The sequence below is a fragment of the Felis catus genome, chromosome E1, assembly GCF_018350175.1.
Source record: "Felis catus isolate Fca126 chromosome E1, F.catus_Fca126_mat1.0, whole genome shotgun sequence".
NCBI lineage: Eukaryota > Metazoa > Chordata > Mammalia > Carnivora > Felidae > Felis > Felis catus.
The window spans coordinates 4,874,488-4,893,858 of NC_058381.1; the positions used below are offsets into that span (position 1 = coordinate 4,874,488).

Here is a 19,371-nt window from a genome sequence, read left to right on the forward strand (position 1 = left end):
TTTTCTTCTTTTTTAAAAATTTTATTTTTTTTAATTGACATCCAAGTTAGTTAGTGCAACAATGATTTCAGGAGTAGATTCCTTAATGCCCCTTCCCCATTTAGCCCATCCCCCCTCCCACAACCCCTCCAGTAACCCTCAGTTTGTTCTCCATATTTGTGAGTCTCTTATGCTTTGTCCCCCTCCCTGTTTTTATATTATTTTTGCTTCCCTTCCCTTCCCTTGTGTTCATCTTTTCTGTGTCTTAAAGTCCTCATATGAGTGAAGTCATATGATATTTGTCTTTTTCTGACTAATATCACTTAGCATAATACCCTCCGGTTCCATCCACGTAGTTGCAAATGGCAAGATTTGCTTCTTTTAGATTGACAAGTAATACTCCATTGTATATATAGACCACATCTTCTTTATCCACTCATCCATCAATGGATATTTGGACTCTTTCCATACTTTGGCTATTGTTGACAGTGCTGCTATAAACATTGGGGTGCATGTGCCCCTTTGAAAGAGCACACCTGTATCCCTTGGATAAATACCTAGTAGTGCAATTGCTGGGTCGTAGGGTATTTCTATTTTTAATTTTTTGAGGAACCTCCATACTGTGTTCCAGAGTGGCCACACCAGTTTGCATTCCCACCAGCAGTGCAAAAGAGAGTCTCTTTCTCCGCATCCTTGCCAACATCTGTTGTTGCCTGAGTTGTTAATGCTAGCCATTCTGACAGGTGTGAGGTGGTATCTCATTATGGTTTTGATTCGGATTTCCCTGATGATGAGTGAAGTTGAGCATTTTTTCATGTGTCAGTTGGCCATCTGGATGTCTTCTTTGGAGAGGCATCTATTCATGTCTTTTGCCCATTTCTTCACTGGAGTATTTGTTTTTTGGGTGTTGAGTTTGATAATGGGCGGAGTATTTCTTAGCACACTACCTAGTTGTTTTCACCACTCAACTTAAAACGTCAAGTTCAACAGTGACCTGGTGTAGTGGCCCGAGTTTACTATCGTGTATGTAATAATAACGTGTAGCTGATGAGGGTGGGAAGAAGAGACAGAGGATGAAATGGTAGTGTCCATACTCCTGGTTTAGCCCCCTTTTGACCACTTCACAGTTACTCTCTGAAAGAGCACTGCCTGTGATGCAGTTTGAGCTTCGACACCGACAAATGTTAGTGCTGGTGCTAATCATTTGACTGGCTGATTAATTGATTGATTGATTGAATTAATTAAGTTGGGGACCAGTTCGGCAGCTGTACTCCCTAAGTATTTCCTGCTGCACCGTTATGTCTCCAAAGCATTGTCCAGCCTGCAACATTAGAGGGCCTCACTAGAAGGCAACCGATATGGCCTGGTGTAAGCACACTCCGTGGTCTCCCTGACTGATATTGAACCCAGGTTGGAATGAACTGGAAAGTCCTTCTGAACAGCATGGGGGCACATCATGAAGGATTATTATTTGCCACACGGTTACAATAAAACTTGTTTTCTAACTGGTGTCTACTTATTTCCAGAAGAAGCAATTTCCCTTCTTTCTGGGGAGTTCTCAAGAAGGATGCTTGACTCTTAGAACTCAATAGATGAGGAAAATCTTGAATCGTTCTCAGGAAAAATCTTCCCATTAGATCCTCATGTGTCATCAAATAAGCCCAGTTTTCAGAACATACTTTCCATCTTGGACCACTTTTCATAAAAAGAAAATTCACAAAAGAAAAAAACCAAAACCCCAAATTTACAACTAGGAGGCTATCAGCCAAGACTGAGGGTCTGCTCAGTGGACTGACACGGGTCAGTCTGATTTAGCTCCTGCCTTCAATTCTTTGGTGATCTGGGTAATATGACTTCGACTCAATAACTGTGAGCCTCGGCATGCAAATGCAAAACAGCGGTTTCCAAAGTCCTAATTGTGCTTTCCAACTAAACTAGCTTTCTCCACCCAGTTTAACTCACTTGATGCATTCACTTACACTACAGGTATTTCAGGCACTCAGCTGACTCACTCTAAGAGGCACCCAGCATGCCTTTGGCCCATTACTAGTACTAAGTCACTATAAAGATGAGGAAGACAAGGCAGGAGATGAACAGCTTTTGCCTTTTGCACAGAGTCTAGTGGAAAAGACAGTGACGCACACCGATGGTGAAGAGCCATCTGTGGGAAGCTGGATTTGAGGGTGACACAACGTGGAGAGCACAGTGGGGAGAGGACAAGGAATTCTTGCAAGACCAGGAATTTGTTTTCGCTGAGGAGGGGACACCACTGGCATTCGCTGTTGAAAGGAGGCTTTGCCAGACAGAGAATAGAGGAAGCGCATTCCCAGCGGGTGGAACCACGTTAGCAGCACACCCCACATGGAGACATAGGGGAGCCTGATACGTCTGAGAGAAGTAACTGTCCAGGCAGCTACTGTCCGAGGTGTGGCAGGGCACACACGAACACAGAAGAACCTGGAGAGCCCTGTAGCGGTGAAACACAACGGGGCTTCAGTCAGTTCAGGTCCGGGCACCATGAATCAGCTGCAACCACTAACAAAACCCAAAGGGCTCCTTTGTTCATGCTGTGATATTACTGAGGCCCAGGGAGCAGGACTTAGGAGGCAAGAGCGTGTGCTCTGTTGTGCAACAGACTTGAGTATGTTTCTTGGCCACAGATCTTGCTGTAATTGTGGGTTTGGAAAATTATTAGCTCCTCCTAAACCTCAGCCATATTACCAGTAAAATAGGGCTAGGAGTAGTGCATCCTTCTTAACTATGAACATGAGGAACAAGTGAGAGAATGTACATGACTGGCCGGTACACAGGAGGTGCTCAACAAATGTTGGCTCATATCCAGGAGGTGCTCAACAAATTTTGAGTTCATAATAACACGATTCATAATATCCGGCGAATAACATATGATTGATAATGATGTTTCCTTGGTCAGGGTCAGTAGAGAAGCCCAGGGTCAGGTAGATCAACTGAGGTCAGATAACCCCATCACTCGGTTTCTGAGAACAACCCTGGTGGGATTTACAGCTTGGGCCCCATGTCTCAGCCAGATTTATAGTGTGGGGAGGACATGCCCAGTAGGCTCATCTGTCCTCAGATTTCTTACCCCCATCCCCCCTGCCAGGGATCAAGGAGAGGGAGCCCAAGCCTTGGATTATGAAGACATTCTTGCAGCTCCCTGTGTAAAATGATAATGCCAAAGGTTCCTGGCCCCAAGCACGGGAATATGTCCCCCATCCAAGGCTCCTTGTCCCCACATGATTACTAGGTGCCTGCTGATATTAGACCCTAGGGACTATCTGTAAAGTCCTTGTTTCTTTCCCCTTTTGTCTTTTGTGTGTTTAACAGCTGCCTTGTACAGGTGGATACAGGGTGTGTTTCTACTTCCTGGGAGTGGTTGTTGCCTTCAAAAGAGATTTTTTTACTAGACTTGATTTTTTAAGAGCAGTATTAGGTTTACAGCAACACTGAACAGAAAGTAATAGAGCTTCCACATTCCCTGCCTCCCTGCCCAGCCACCCACACCCTCACCAAACATCAGCATCCCCAGAGAAATGGCACATCTATTACATTCGATGAACCTATGTGGACACGTCATCTTAACCCCAATTCCATAATTTACATGAGCGTTCAGTCTTGGTGGTGTACCTTCCGTGGGAGTTGTTAACTTTCTATGCCAGCAACGTTTAAGATTGTGTTGAACTACAAAAACAAACAAACAAAAAAGTAAGAAAGGCATGAAGAAAGGAAGGAGAGGAGACAAAGGGCCACCTGCTCACCCAGACAAGTCTCATCCCCAATCTCTGAAGCTCTTAGTAAAGGTTAGTGATAGTTCTTGCCTAAAATGTCCATATTCTTCTCCTGTTTCTGGACTCTGCTTCTACTGTCCTGCACCTGTCTCTGGGCCTTCCTCTTCCTGGGGAGATAACTCCTGCCTTTGAGGCTTTTCCTTGCAGCCTTCCCCCCCACACACACATATTTTCCAGGGCTACATGATGGGCCCCCCCAAACTGTGATAGGGGAAAGTGTTTTGAACTAGATGTCTCAGAAAGGGACGGGGGCAATTCTGGAGAGATTTCTTTCAGCCCCTAAGACAACTTATTTTAACTGCTCTGGCAAAGTTCTTGTAAGGAAATCTAAGTCAGCATCTTGCTCTGACAGGTGAATATGCTTGTGTGAAGTTGGCTGCTCCGGGAGCCCTGGGCAGTGCTGAGACGTCCTTCCAAACAGGGACCCAAACAGCTGAAGGGCTCCAGTTACCCAAGAGGTGAGTGACGTGGACACTTTGCCAGTTGCAGACAGGAAAGGAGTGGGGCGAGGGAGGTGCTGGAGGGAAGGACAGAGGAGAAAGGAAGGACAAGGCTGTGGGGGGAGTGAAGCAGGACGCAGTGGGCCACAGTCAAGCAGCCTGGGGGAGGGAGCAGAGTCCTGTCGCTGACCATACCCCTTGCCATACTTTGGGGGACAGGAATGCCTCCCACCTTGAACCTCAGGGTGTGATCAGTGATTCACCAACCCCGAATACACCCTTCCTGAGGTGGAAACCATGCTGGGTGACTCCCGGGGTCGTGAATGTCCTCTCGTGGCGAGTGACTGTGGCAAACGAAGTTAGCTGCCTGCAAGCTGGCAAATGGAGTCTGTCCTAAACCTGCGATTCAGGATTTGCATGTGTGTTAAGTTTTTTTTCAAACAGAAAATTAAAATGCACACCCATTTAAATGTTTTCATTTTACCTTGTTTTTGTTCATTTGCATGTCTTGTATTTTTCTAAAATACGGATGAGTTGTGCTGGTGATGATAAAGATAAATTATTTCCAGCTGTAAAAATTGAATCAGTTTGAAAAAAAATTACAAAACAATTTTTTTTTTTTTTTTTTTTTTTTTAGTTTTACAGAGGGTAGGATAAAGGGATACATATTGTTGGCCTTGTTTAACTTGTAGGATGGAGGTGGAACTGGAACAAGAGGTGGGGGTAGGGGCTTGTCAGCCTTAAACTGTCTCTATATTGCTTACATCATTCAAATGAGTGTATGTTCCTTTTGCCATTTTTTAAGGAAATTCAGGAAAGAAAGGAAAATTAAAAAAAAAATTTTTTTGCCATGTGTTTTTCAAAAGCAAATCTGTTTCATTAAGTGAAACTTTTAATTCACTTTTTGAAATTGTACAAGATGTTGTGAATTGAATGTTATTTTCTTCACTCTTTAGCAGATCCTTTCTGCCAACTTTACATGTTTCAGCCCACCTGGCAAAAGTTTTGCATTTGTCCCTCAATATGGACCACACGGGCCTTTCTGTCACAAGCAACTGTTTCCACCAAATGGATTCAACATGTGCCTTCAATTCAGAGCTTCGGTAGCTCAAATGACATTTTTTCAACTATGAAGTTTTGTTTGAGCTGACAAAAAACGTCTGGGAAATCATTTAACAAATATCCATGACTCACCGTCTTGGTTTAACGAATGTCATTTTCCCATACTTGCTTTAGATCTTTAAAAACCATTGCAATTTAATAATAATAATAATAATAATAATAATAATAATAATAATAATAAACATACTAGTTGTTTATCTCCTGCCTTTATTCCAGTAGTAAATGTGTCCCTGAAGCTGGTATGCATCTTACTGTCCAGTGTTTTATGCTTTCATTTTATGTGTGCATCCATAAACGATATGCACCATTATTTTATATTTTACCATACTAAACCAAAGTAGTATGGTGCTGTCTATGTAATTAATTTTTGCTATTTTCATCAACTTTTTTTCTTGAGGTTTATCCAGATACACGTAGCCCCAGTTCGTCTGTATACATCTCGTTGTATAGCTCATCTGCAATTTTTTTTATCTATTCTCTTACTCATAGACACGCAAGACATTTCTGGGTTTTCCCCATTATAATAACGGCTGCATTGAACATCTTTGTCTCTGTGGTCTTGTGCACTTGAACCGGAGCCCATCCTAGGGATGGTCCTCGCAGGGAAACCACTGGGTCACTGAAACATCTTCTAACATTTAAGAGAGAGGGAGACACACACCCAAAGTCTCGGTCTTCTTCAGGAAGCAGGTTTAGTAAGGACTCTGGGTCATTTCATTGCCCCCAAGGGTGAATTCCCCACTTCTTTTCATTACTTTTCTCTCATATTGGAAACCTGGGAGCCTTCCTCCTTAGAATCCAGGTTGCAGAGAATTTGTTGGTCTGAACTCAAAGAACTAACTCATTCTGAAGCAGAACTCATGAAACTGTTAATTTTTCCTTTCTTTTCTGTTTCTATTGCATGGTGATTCAGAACATGCTAAATAAAATATCAAAGCCAATGCGCTTATTCAAGAAAGAAAATGTCTTGCTAACTGGGATGGTAAATTCAAGACCCTGAATGGCTATGAGCTGGACTGAAGGATGTCCCTGGGCTGTTACTTGACAGAATTCTGGAATGGTATTTTTCCCCTCCTTCTAGATCAATTTCAGCGTGTTCCCATCAGCAAATTCCCAGGTGATGGATAGGCAGCTTCATTTTAAGAGTCTGTTGGTCACAGTGGTGACCTGTGGCCTTTCCAGGAGAGGTAAAATAAATCCTCCTGATGTTGCCCCCTCCTGCCTCATGCCAGCCTTGTCATAAATCAGTCCTCCCAACCTGAGTGCTTCTCAGGACTGACACACCCTGTGAGGATCAGATGATGCCTGTGCTGCCTGGTACCTGTGGTCACCTGAAGCTTCCTCAGCCCCACATGTGAGCACCTGCTCCAAAGGTGTGCAACACATGCCCCAGACCTTCCCAAGCTTCCCACTGCCGTCAGGAGGACCCCCAGCCCTTTGGGTTCCAAAGCATGCCACATGCACCAGGCATGATACGCATTGTGAACTAAGGTGGCCTGCCGCTAAATCTGTTGCATTTTAACGGTTGTTAATTTTTAGGCATATTTCACAAACTTTATTGCATTGAAGTTCAATCATTAAGTCATTGGTTTTAAAGAAAAATATTAAAAACATGAAGATGCATGTGTCTATGGCAAACATTATGAAGGTATTGTGCAAATGACTACATTGAGGAGACATCGCCTGAGCCAAAACGTAGTCTGGCTCAGTGTGCGAGAAGTCACAGCTCATCTGAGCATTACACCTAGTGAGTGTTGCTTTGGGTACATCTCTTCAGTTCAGTTGAGTCTGAGCTTACCCACCTGGAAAATACAAGGGTTGGAGTAGGTCACTGGTTCTCGGCCCTGCCCTCACCTTTGAATCACCTGGGAAAAATTTTAAAATACTGATGCCTGTCATTCTCTGCAGACCAACTCCATGATCATCTCTGGGGTTCGGCCAAACATCAGTATTTTTTTTAATGTTTGTTTGTTTATTTGTTTATTTATTTGTTGAGAGAGAGAGAGAGAACATGTGCACATGTGAGCAGGGGAGGGGCAGAGAGAGAGGGAGAGAGAATTCCAAGCAGTCTTTACGCTGCCAGTGCAGAGCCCAATGTGGGCCTTAATCTCACACACCATGAGATCACAACCTGAGCCGAAATCAAGAGTCAGACACCCAGTCGACTGAGCCACCCAGACTCCCCCAGACATCAGTAGTTTTTAAAAGCTTCTTCAGGTGATTACATACGGGCAGGATTGAGAACCAGTGGATATAATGATATCTGAACTTCCTAGGATAAACTAATTTTCTGGTGCCTTGGGTAGACTATAAAATACTGTTTCAGTAACAGTGGGGGAGGGTCATCACCCTCTTCAGGCTCGGCCATAACCAGTGTGATATTTAACCACTGGGCAAGCCCGGTCAGCACAGGTCTATAATCCCCCTGAGGGCAGGGACTATGTCCTTTATGTGGATCTTACCTGTTGGTACCATGGTGCATGGTATAGAGTAGGTGCTTAATAGATGTTGGATGAACATGTTTTATTAGGATATGTAGGATTAATCATCAGAAATTTGTAACCAAACTCACAAGAGACTGGTTTTTATGCCTAATTTCCAGCTTATTTGTTCCTAAAAGGAGCTCTCAGGGTTCAAGAAGTGGAACCAGTCTTTGTCCCAATGCAGTCTCTTCCTGGCGAAGGGGATCCAAAGGTTACTTGGAGAGCACAGAGCAGAAGTTGGATCTTCTTATGTGCTATTGTTATCAAGTTCTGGTGATCGGATGGCCCGGTCTCCATTTCTTCAAGGCTATTTTAACGTACAGGGTCAGGATCAATCATGCAGAGCCAGATGATGAATGACAGATGCTCATCGTCCCACTTTCCCTTTTCAAATATTCATGCAGACCACCACCCTGCCGTGCACACTCGTTACCACAACAGTTTCTTAAGTGCTGGACAGGTTCACGTGGAGTTTGGCTGCTTGTTAATGACATACTCAAGGCAGGCACTTTAATCTCGGTAAGGTCACTCCAAAGCACTCTGCAAGATGGGTTACTTCTGGAAAGCTGTCCTGTAGACAGCTAATCCCATCCTTCTTGCGGGCTTGACTTACAGAGACGGCATCTGCTGACCTTTCTTTTTGGGACCCACCTTATTTTGAGGGCAGTAGCGCTTTGTCCACCGTCTACAGTTACAACTAAAAATACTTGGGAGGGTGAAGAAACTTCAAGGGGACTTTGCAGCCAGGACTGTATTCCTTGTGTTTAGCTACCATGTTTCAAGGCGGTAGCCTTTTTATTGTACTGAGCTGCACGTTACCTGCTAGACCAGTGTTTTGTGTCATGGTTGATTTGAAGCAGATCTTTATGCTGAGCCTTGTGATTATGTTGCCTTTTCCCTGCGAACGCACCCAACAGCCACGTTGCCTGTGATTTTCCCGATGGCACTATGACCACTTAGCCTCAGCATACAGAATTAGCCACCTTCCCCGTGCATCATGCCAACGCTTCACTTTTCTCCGGCCCGTGTGAACTTCCATCCTTCTGTGGCAGCCATAATCCCCTACGTGCCACCACCATCTCCGGGTCCGGTGGTCCAATCGGAGCGCTCCCACGGAGACCTAAGGCCAGAGGAACAGAGGCGTGCTGGTGTCGTGTGTGTGCTGGTGTTTGTCTAAGGAAAAGCATGGAGTGTGCCGCTGTGGTTCCACCTCTGCCCGCCTTCAATGCCAGTGAGCTGTGTGAGTGCCGCCCAGCGTCACTCTGCTGCCAACAGTCCGAATCCACGCGTACATCTGCTAGGCTCCAGCACTTGCCGCCCTGCTTTCCAGTGTGCTCGAATCAAGGGAGGTCCTTCTTCCGTACAGAAACGTTAGAGGAACGCTGAGGACTTGCTCTTATATAAGGAAACTCTTCCTTAAAGTTAATGTACATTTTCCCTCCATTTCGCCCAACTGCACCAGGGGAGGTATATGTATGTCCTTGCACATCGATACAACATTGATGGAAGGACATACAAGAAACTGGAAGCAGTGATTATTTTAGGGAACGTGACTTGATGAACTGGGGTAGGAAAGAGGCCTTACTTTTTTTAATTTAAGAACCTTCTGTGCTGTTTTAGACCACTTCCTCGTCCATTAAATAAGAGATTATATCTGAAGGATCAGATGGTCTTCTGAGCCCCTTTTCTGAGAGTCTGTAATTCTCTTGAATGGAGGGGTCCATTTTGTATTTCTTTCTCTAACCTTTTTAATGGAATTCAACTCTGCTGATTATTTTAGAAACACCTCCTTTTCCCACCATTGCTGGAGAATGAAATTTTCCATGCTGTGAATTCTCTAGGTAAATGAGTCTAATCCCTTTACACTGCTGAACTTTGGAATAACTTCTGATGGAATATCTATAAATCGTATGACATACCTTCCCATCTTCCCTGTTTCTCTGCAGCTATACTGAGGTACATATAGTTCACATATCACAACATTCACCTATCCAAAGTTCAGAGGCATTTAGTATATCCACAGGGATGTACAAACATCACCATGCTCTAATATTAGAACATTTCAACACCCCCAAAAGAAACTCCATCCCATTAATCTGTCACTCCCACTAAACTATTTATGTCCTTATGGATTTGCCTATTCTGGATATTTCACACAGATGGAATCATCTCACATGTGGTCTTTGGTTTCTATCCTCTTAAACAGAGTAAATAGTATTTTACCATTTCTTGATAGTATAAGCTTCTTATCATTGACACGGTGCTCACGAGAACCTCAAGACTACGGAGGCAGGGAGGCTGTTGGCCTCTTGATTCCATGGCCCATCACCATGCAGGGCACTCGGTCAGCTCTCTGCTGCCCAGGCCGTCAGGCGACCTCTGGAATACCTTGTCTTATGACCTTGACTCTCATTTTAACAATCATTTCCTTTCTGATTGTCCCACTTTTGCAAATTAGTTCTCCATTAGTGCATAAACTGGATCCGACCAGAGGTCCACATGTCTTGTCTTGACCTAGGCTCATAATGTAACTCAACTGTAAACCTCTTTGATGCATTTCTCCTCCTGGAGTGATTAAAAAAGCTGAAACCTTCCCTTCTCTTGTTGCTATCTTGAGCATCTCGTATCATTCAGTCAGCTAAATTCCATCTTGGAGATAAATCCCGCACAAGTATTTTATGATCTCTCTGGTTTAAGCAGCGCTAAACCCTTTGATTCCTTATATCCTTCCTCTCCCCTTTCTTAAAATAGTCTGTAGTTTGTGTCAAGGATTTCATTGACTTCCCTTTCTCTAAAATTGTATAATTGTGAAAGAACAGGTTCCTTTATTTCCCTCGAAGAGCATGCATAATCAAAACATTCTCGAATGCAAACCTCCAGGCAGGGTGGGGCCGGGCAGCCCCTAAATCGGCAGGGCAAGTGTTTGCCAAGTCTAAGAGCATTTGAATGTTTGGCTCAGAGAGAGGCTATTTGACATCTGAACTATCCTAAAAAGCAAGAGTCTCTGCAAGTACTCCCTTTACCTTTTGGTAGGAATGGAGCAAAGTGGGCAAGAGCCGCGGGTCTGGGTCCGACTCTCACAGGGGCTGTTTGCAGTTTGAGTCCATCTGGCAGGGAGGGGATTGTCGCCATTCTGAATTTAGCTGGAGGAGCATGGCAGGGTCTAACCGGGAGTGTGTCATGGGAATTTGAGATTTCAGGGCTTCTCTCATGCTCAGTATCAGGATAAGCCCAGAAGTTTGGGGCACCCATTGCCGAGAGCGGCTCTGAGACGTGAATCTGGAGACCCGAGAAAGTTCAGTCTGTGTCGGAGAAACCACCCCTTGTTGGCCTGTCTTGGGCAGAGAAGGGTGGTGAGTAGCAAAGTGCCTGGCGCACAGCGGACTCTAGTAACTCCCTACCAAGTGACCAGATCTCACGTGTTGAGTCTGAGCAGTTGGTAGGAACTGACACCAGATGCTGAGGAAGATCTTCACACTGTAGGCTTGGCGGGAGATGCCGTGACTTAGGCTCGATCTGCCGCAGGTGCAGGGGAGTGACTGGAGAGAAGCAGAATGTACGGCGAGTCACCGTGGGAGGTGAGAACAGAGTCTGAGCTTGAAGACGTGGAGGTGGCCCTAACTTGGAGTTGGGCACCAGAGAAGAGTTTGGGTACATCCAGCTCTGGGTGACCTGGTACCAGGGGGCCCGCTGAGCTCAGATCCTGGCAGACTAGCAGACAGGATACGCTCGCCCCAGGGGAGGTAGCCAGAATCGCGGCGGCCTGCACAGCGGCTGTGCCCTGGGCCCGCATTGGCCCCACCAGGAAGCAACTCTCCATACGTGGCCCAGCACTGCCCTCTGGTGGCCAAGCCCATGAGCTGCTCCCTGGCTTAGAAGGACTCCCGGGGGCGCCTCGTTTGTTTACAGCTTCCTAGCAGATGCCCTCAGCATTTGGGCTTTGGGACTAATTTAACTAATCTACATGAACCCACTCCTGCTGTGATATGAGTACAATAAGCAGGGAGAAGAAATGTACTCTGCGCCTCTGGTTCCAGACAATCCAGTTAGCCTTTAAAAACTACCATTAGTAACACCGCATGGGACCGGCATTGTGCTCGGCCCTTCACTCGAGTCCTAGAACTAATCTCCAGGGGAGGTGCTGTGATTACTCACGTTACGGAGGAAACATCAGGCTCAGAGAGCAAGTTTCACTCCTGCTGCAAGACTGGGACGTTTGCCCCTGGTGCACTCTACCTGTTAACCGCGGTATCCTGCCCCCGCCCCCACCCCGACAGTGGGAATGACGGGAATGGAGGGGGCAGGGGCGCTTGTATTTTATCTTCTGTTTTACAAATATATTTTAATGATGCGGATTGGTAGACGTGGTTTTATAGGAATAGGGTCGCTCTTTTTTTGACCCCCTGAAGAGTCAGGAGAGCAGCTTTATTCTGTCTGTTCCTCTGCGCGCGCAGACCCAGGGCCAGCAGAGCGGATTTCTCAAGGCCGATTTCCACCCCAGGTCGAAGCTTTTTGCTAGCCACTAGGGGCTGCCCCACCGGGGAAAATGGAAAATGGTGGCACGTGGACGTGCGGCATCTTTGGAAGAGCTTAGACTGGAGGTCGCTGGGAGGTCTGTACAGGAGAACCATTGCTGGGTGGAAGATGTGTTCTAAGTCCTCTGTTCCCCAGTCTGTGACGCTACCAGCGAACGGCAGTGCCCGCTCTCGCCTGCAGGTGGCAGCCACGGCTCAGTTTCGTGCCTGGGATCCCACAGTTGACCTGGCGTCTCAGTTCTCTATTCACCTGAGGGGACTTAACAGACTGCCGATGGCCGAGGGGAGGCCCCCTCCCCCCCCCCCAGAGATCCTGACTTCTCTGGTCTTGGGTGTGGCCCGGGCCTTGGGATTTTTAGAGCTCCCAAGTGCTTGTAGAGGGAGTGGCTGACGCTGGCATTTCTGTTGGCTTAGTGGACAGCCTGTTTCGCTTTCTTTTCTTTCACGGAACCCTGCAGGGGGAACCCGGGGATGCCCCTCCCCACCTCCGTCCCCCACCCCCACCCCCAGCGCTGTAAAGATCACCGGCTCACTTGAGGAGAGGAAAGAAAAAGGGCCCTCCCAAAACAAGAGGGAAAGAAGAAACAAGAGCCCAACCGGGGCACTTGAAGCAGTGGTAGGCAGTCGATTCCCTCGGGAAACAAATTAAACGAAGCCATGCATGGCGGCAGAGGAATATTCTAGAAGGCAGGGTGATACACTGGGATGCTGTTCATAACAGCAGAAACAGCTGTTTCCACAGGCCTATGACACTGGGGCACAAACCACGTTGCTGTGGCGGGCTGGGACCCGGGTGAGGCCAAGTGAAGCACTTGGTAATTATGAGAACTAATGATGTTTCAATGTGATTTTTTTTTCAATCAAAATCAATGCAAAAGAACCCATGATGAACATTTTATTTTTTATTAAAATTTTTTTTCAATGTTTGTTTATTTTTGAAACAGAGGGAGACACAGCAGGAGCAGGGGAGGGGCAGAGAGAGAGGGAGACACAGAATCTGAAGCAGGCTCCAGGCTCTGAGCTGTCGGCACAGAGCCCGACGCCGGGCTTGAACTCAGGAACTGTGAGATCATGATCACAGACCGTGAGATCATGACCTGAGCCAAGTCTGACGCTCAACCGACTGCGCCACTGAGGCGCGCCCAAAATATGGACAGTTTAAATTAAGGCTGGACAGGTATTTGTGTGTCCTCCTTTTGCCTCGGCTTTGATATGCAGCACAGCGCTGCTCTGGACGTCTCCAGAAAAATCCAGGCATAGGACAGAGGGGCGTCTTCTCCCCTCTGTTGCCCGCACTTCGCCAGAGCCACTCCTCTGCTGAGTGGCATCCACAGAACTTGGGGACAGGGGCGGCTGGCAGAGCAGTGCTGCCACCTAGTGGAGCCTCTAGGTGTGAAAGGAGATGCCCAGCAGCCATCCAGGGGCAGCTTGTCCCGCACCTCACCTGGTAGACACTACCTGGGGCCTTGTTTGGGGGGGGGAGGGGCTGAGGCAGGGCGGAGGGCCTGTGTGCACAGGTGGGCCAGGAGATAGGGAAGCGTGGGGTAGTGTCGCTGGGACTCCGGTAGTTCCTGCAGGCTGGGTACGCCCGCCCAGCGCAGAAAGTTCCTGTGACACAGTCAGCAGGGCCAGAACCAGTGGGGTAACCTCGAAGCAGTCACTTACCCTCCCTGTTTAGCTAAGGACATGGAAGGGAGGGCTGCCTATGACCATGAAGGAACTGGAAGCAAAGTTCAGACCAGAACTCAGATTTGCTCACCGCTGGGTCGGTGTCTGGAGTGACTAAACTCTGCATGTGTGTATGTGCATGCATGCATGCATGCATGAGTATGTGTACGTGCATATGTGCATGTGTGTGCATTGTGTGTGCATGTGCATACGCGCATACATGTGTGTGCATTGTATGTGTGCGCATGTGAGCACACGTGCATACCTGTGTGCCTGCACGTGTGCACACATGCGTGTGTACATGCGTGTGCATACATGTGCATGTATGCATACATGTGTGTGTGTGTGTGTGTAAATTTGAAAATGCAGGGTGTTGGGGTAGGAACTGTGTAGTACAAAGGTAAGTGAAGCAGTAAGTCACAGATCCCACTTAGGATCCAGGGAATAAAAACATGTCCCCAGAAATGTGTACGAAGGATCAGGGGGTGACCATCGGTGGATGTGGGGGACGGAGAGAACTCCAGATGTGTTAGGATTTCAAAAGATGGAGGTGACCAGGCGGGAGGAGGAAGGGCGGCCGTACCCGCAGGCGTGCGGAATGTCAGGTGGGTGTCAGTCTGGGACCTGTGTGCTCAGCTCGTAGGCAGAGGAGGCCCTTGATGATGTCTGGGCAGAGCAGTGACAGCTCAGAGCTGTGTTTCCAACAGGCTTGACTAAGGAGGGCCATGCCGTCTGAGCCAGTGTGAATGGACCGGGCTGTGACATTGGTCGCCTCGAACCCTAATCACTTTTTGGCCAAATGGCTTGTGACCCACGTGTAGCTCAGATCCCCACGTCTTCAAATCACTAACTGCTGAAGTCGAAAAAGTGGTTTCAGTCAACCCGTGGAAGGCAGGAGGAGACTGTCAAATTTGCTTCTTCCTTTTGCTGTGGAGCAATGATTGATAGTCAAACCATCTTTATCTCCGGAGCTCAGAGTGATTTAAAACGCAGAACTATTAGTAGTTCCTTACAGAAATGGCTAGAGCCACACACACACAAAAAAAGCCCGTGTGTGTCTTCAGCCCTGAATTTCAAGCAGTGGATCAGAGGCAGTGGATTGCTCAGAGCTTCGAGGGAGAAAGGTGGGTGCGACCCGGACCCGGTGGGCGCTGAACCGTGTGCCCAGCAACAGGCCCCTCAGGCCTCAGAAGCGGCCCAGAGATCACAGCGTGGAATTTGAATCCCCGCCTGGGGGGCTGTCTGGGGTCCCTCATGGCTGACAGGGCTGACTCCCGCTTGAGGGCAACCCAGCTGGTGTCACCACTCTGAGCTCTCCCCAAGGAGGCTCAGACGAAGGGGGAAGAGACAGGCGGCAGGAGACTCTCTATTTAAGGCTCCCTCTGAGCGCCAACAACCTGCTACAGTCACAGCTGAGCTGCGCTTCCCACGGGAAATGGCCTTCTTGTGCCCTGTCCCACGGAGCCTCTCAGAAGGTGACAACGTGACCCACGGGGCTGCGCCCTTTTGGCCGCGGGGAGATTATTTTTGGCTGCAGATTTTATCAGGTACCTTTACTTATTGATCACTCCTGACACTAAAGACCCTGTGAGGGTCCGGATTTACTGTAAGGACTGAAAGCAAGTCACTTGCAAGGTAAAAAGTCGTGTCCTTTTAACTTTCGGACAAGTGGTCACCGTGTCTGAAGGGTCACTGTCTGTGCTGCGTCCCCAGGCGGTGGCAGGAACGAGCCTGGTAGAGGATGTTGGGAGAGTGCCTAACACTGCATCTGGCAGCCGAGGTCAGGGTCTCCTGTAAGGCTGCCCTCGTCATTCCTTCATCAGCATGGCCAGGCCTCGGCCTGGCGGGGGGGGGGGGGGGGGGGGGGGGAATGCTGGTAGGCAGAGGGGCGCTGACTTCTCTCTGCCTCCTGACTGGACGGGCTGTGCTTGTGAGGAGAGCAGGTACTCCACCCTCTGCAGCCCAGGGAGGGGCGCACATCCCAAACCCGCCCTCCTCCCAGAGACCTGCAGGCCTTTCCCTGGTGCAGGTGGAGATGTGACCGGCTCAGACGGCCATAAGCTGGTGGGCGCAAGCGGGGACACAAAACAGGAGGAGATCTTAAGTTTCTAGCTTGAGGACACTTCTCAGAAAAGCTGGCTTTTGCCCCTGCAGTGGTACCGAGATGCCCTCAAAACGGGCGCTCACGGGGTATGCCTTGTTCTTCAGGCCTTCACACCCGTTGCCCGTGGGACAGACCCCAGGCCCAAAATAGGTGCAGCTGCTACGGAGGCTCATCTCACCCAGAGCTGAGGCTGAGCCGTATTTGGAAACGTATGTGCCCCCACCCCCGTCCTTCCCGGCCCTCCCCACTCTGAGCTTTGAGGCCTCAAGACCTGGGTTCTCCCTCCCTGGCTGCTCTAGCTTTCTTGGGGACCTCTTCTCCCATTCCCTGTGCCTGGGCCCCTAGTAAGCAGCGGGTAAATGACAGATGAATGAAGGAGCATCGAAAGAAACCCAGGCCTGAATCTTCTAGCAGCCAAGCTTGGGGGAGGCTCTGGCCCTGGGGCTCACGAGCTGCCAGCCTCCAGCCTTGACACCTCACCCCCACGGGCCTCCTCTCCGACACTTGATTCTCCCTTCAGGCTCCTGAGCTGGTGTGAATTGCAAACACCCATTGTTTCAGAAAGCCAAGAAAATCAAGTCGGGGGTTAGATGGCTCACAGATTTGTACAGAAGCCCCTGCTGGGGTATTATTGTGTCTTTGCTCCGGATCCTAGGAGGCAGTCAGTACAGAAAGAACAAAGAAGACCACAGGGTTTTCCCCAAGGGCACACAATCTCCACCACTGTACTTTTCTTGCCAGGAATTCCGTTTGGCCTAAAGCACTGAGCCCCTGCTGTTCACAGAGCACCTTGATCACTGCTAAAGGGGTTGACTTTCTTACGCTCTTAAAAAAGCGTGTCACCCTCTCACCTTCCTCCGTTTCCCATTACCTCTGTGTTTTGTTTTTCACCATTATTATTTGAGTGCTTGTGTTTCCCTTACTGTCCTGGAGGTCCGAGGTTCTGGCTTACTTTGATTTTTTATGCTTGAGTCACTGGGTACCCCTGTGTTGATGATAACTGTCCCTTTTTTTTTTTCCTTCCAATCTAAGCTGCCCTTTCTCTCAGCAAGCTAGTGTCAGGTTTCTTGATGAAGGTGGTCTAAGAGTGTGTTATCACCCGCTCCCCTAAATCTCCTCAGGGCTCCTGAGCGAGGGTCATGTCTACTTTGATAAAATGCTGAGAAGGCCCACAAATGCCCGGGTGGTGGGGGCTCCCAGCTCCTCACGGCCATGGAAAGCCTGAAACATCTTAGCTAAAAATAATCAGTGCCTTAATGGCCTGCCTCCGGACGCATGAGAGCCTCGGGAATGTCTCGGCATTGCTCAGCTCCAGCGGGCGGCCTCAGAACCTCTGAACCTCAGCTGTTTTTCACAGTGGGATTATTGGTAGGGGCAGAAATAGAGCTCCGTGTCCTGGTGGCTTCCTCACCCCACATTCCTAGGCACACTTTGCTTTATTAAAGCTCTCAGCTGTCACCGGGATCCAAGCGTGGAGAAAGGAGAGACAGCCCTCAACAGCTGTTGGCGGGCTGCAGACCAGCCAGTTTGCCCCCATAAGGACATGTTACTCTTATTAGAAGCTGTGTCCCTCTTATGTCCTTAAGAAGGGGGCCATCTGCCAATCATAAATCAAGGTCTCGTCTGTTCCAAATACAGAAGAAGTCGACCATCTTAGTCGGCAATCCCTTTATAGCTGACGAATTTTTTTTTTAATCATGTGCTCCAGCATGTATTTCTTGTGTAATTAAAAATCATAAAAGGTAATAAAAAATAGAAATCTGCTAAGAGACTTGAGGCTCCATAAAGAATCCAGAAAGTCAGAGGTTTCTGGACAGTATAAGAATCACAGGGGGAGGAAATAAATAACTTCCATGCTCAAACCTCAGGGGAAAAAAAAAAAAAGAGAAAAGGGAGGCTGTTTAGAAAAAGGAAAAGTAATTTGAAGTGGCCCTTAATTTGGAGGTAGTGGGGTTCTACCTAAAGAAGTTAGCCAGAAGCGGAGGGACCCTGCACCCTCTTCTGTCATCCTGTTTTGGGGCTCATGTGCAGCAGAACCAGTGGGTACTGCAAATGGGCGAAAGATCACCCACGTTCCTACCAAACGGTCATATGGCCCAAAGGAGGGAAGACTGTCTGAAAAAGGGGTGGGCTGAATGGGTGGGCAAGAGAGGGTTGCGGTGGAATCCCTGGAGGAAATCAACACAGATAGTCAGTAGTTAGAAAAAAAATTCACACTCTGGGTTTTGTCAGCCCCGTCCTAACACACCTGTGCCCATGCCCCCATCTCCCCAGTGTTTCTCAAGTCGGTTTTGCCTGCTGCTCTTTGCGTTTTGGGGTCTAGAGAGATTCCCAGCTCTGCCATTTTGACCTTGAGCAAGTTATTCTATTTCAGTGTTCCACGGAAGCCGTGAGGCAGTGTGTGCTGGGAGTCCACAGTAAGGGTTCAATAAATAGTGCCTGAGATCATCATCCTCCCCTCCGCTCCCAGGCAAGGCTTCCTCTCTCCTGCTGTGTGGCCTGCTGAGTCCCTATTTGGAAGGAGATCGTGGTTTCATTTCCCCTCTGCAATAACAAGGCCTGTATTTTCTGCAATCATGACATTATGACTTACGTTCCCTTGTTTTATGGAGCAAATGCACTGGCAAAGTTGTTCGTAACAGGAACTCTTAGGAAATTTGCTTTTCCGTTTTACCCTTCACAAAATTAAAGCCTACTAGAGATAGTCATGGATCGCTTCCAGAACCAACTGTTCATCACCTTCTCCTTTGTGGGAAATACGGTGCTTTGCTGATAAGAGGACATATCGGGTCCTACAGCCCCAGAGGTTTTGAAATTTGTGGCCCCAGTTCTGTGTAGAATGCATCGGGGCCTTGTCTATCAATTTGTGAAGTCTGAAGTTCTACAGAATAAGTTTACTTCAAAGATGGCCCTTCCTTCATTCCTTCCCTTCCTCCCTCCTTCTTTTCCTTCCCTCCTTCCTCCCTTCCTTCATTCCTTCCTTCTCTCTTCCTTTCTTGTATTTTAGTATGTATTTTTTCAAAGACTACTTCAGAAAACATAATCATAACATCACATTATACCTTGAAAATGAACAAGAACCCTGTGGCACTATCAAATATCCAGTCAATATTCAAATTTCACCAACGGGGAGGCGTGTGTGTGTGTGTGTGTGTGTGTGTGTGTTGTGTGTATGTCCCTCACAAGGCCGTGCTGAGCACTCGGTGGACAGGTCTGTTAAATATCTTTTAATCT

General features: G+C 47.8%; 1 protein-coding gene across 8 annotated transcripts in view; it reads left to right on the forward strand.

The window, feature by feature from the left end:
* Positions 1-19,371, forward strand: part of ADPRM (ADP-ribose/CDP-alcohol diphosphatase, manganese dependent) — a 578,681-nt gene that overhangs the window by 198,746 nt on the left and 360,564 nt on the right. For 7 of the 8 annotated variants that reach the window (XM_045045312.1, XM_045045313.1, XM_045045318.1 and 4 more), the window contains exon 3: positions 4,138-4,243. The gene's annotated coding sequence lies outside the window, so the exon portion shown is untranslated. Of the gene's footprint in view, positions 1-3,509; positions 3,798-4,137; positions 4,244-19,371 lie in introns of those variants that run through there. The other variant, XM_045045321.1, reaches the window with a different exon arrangement.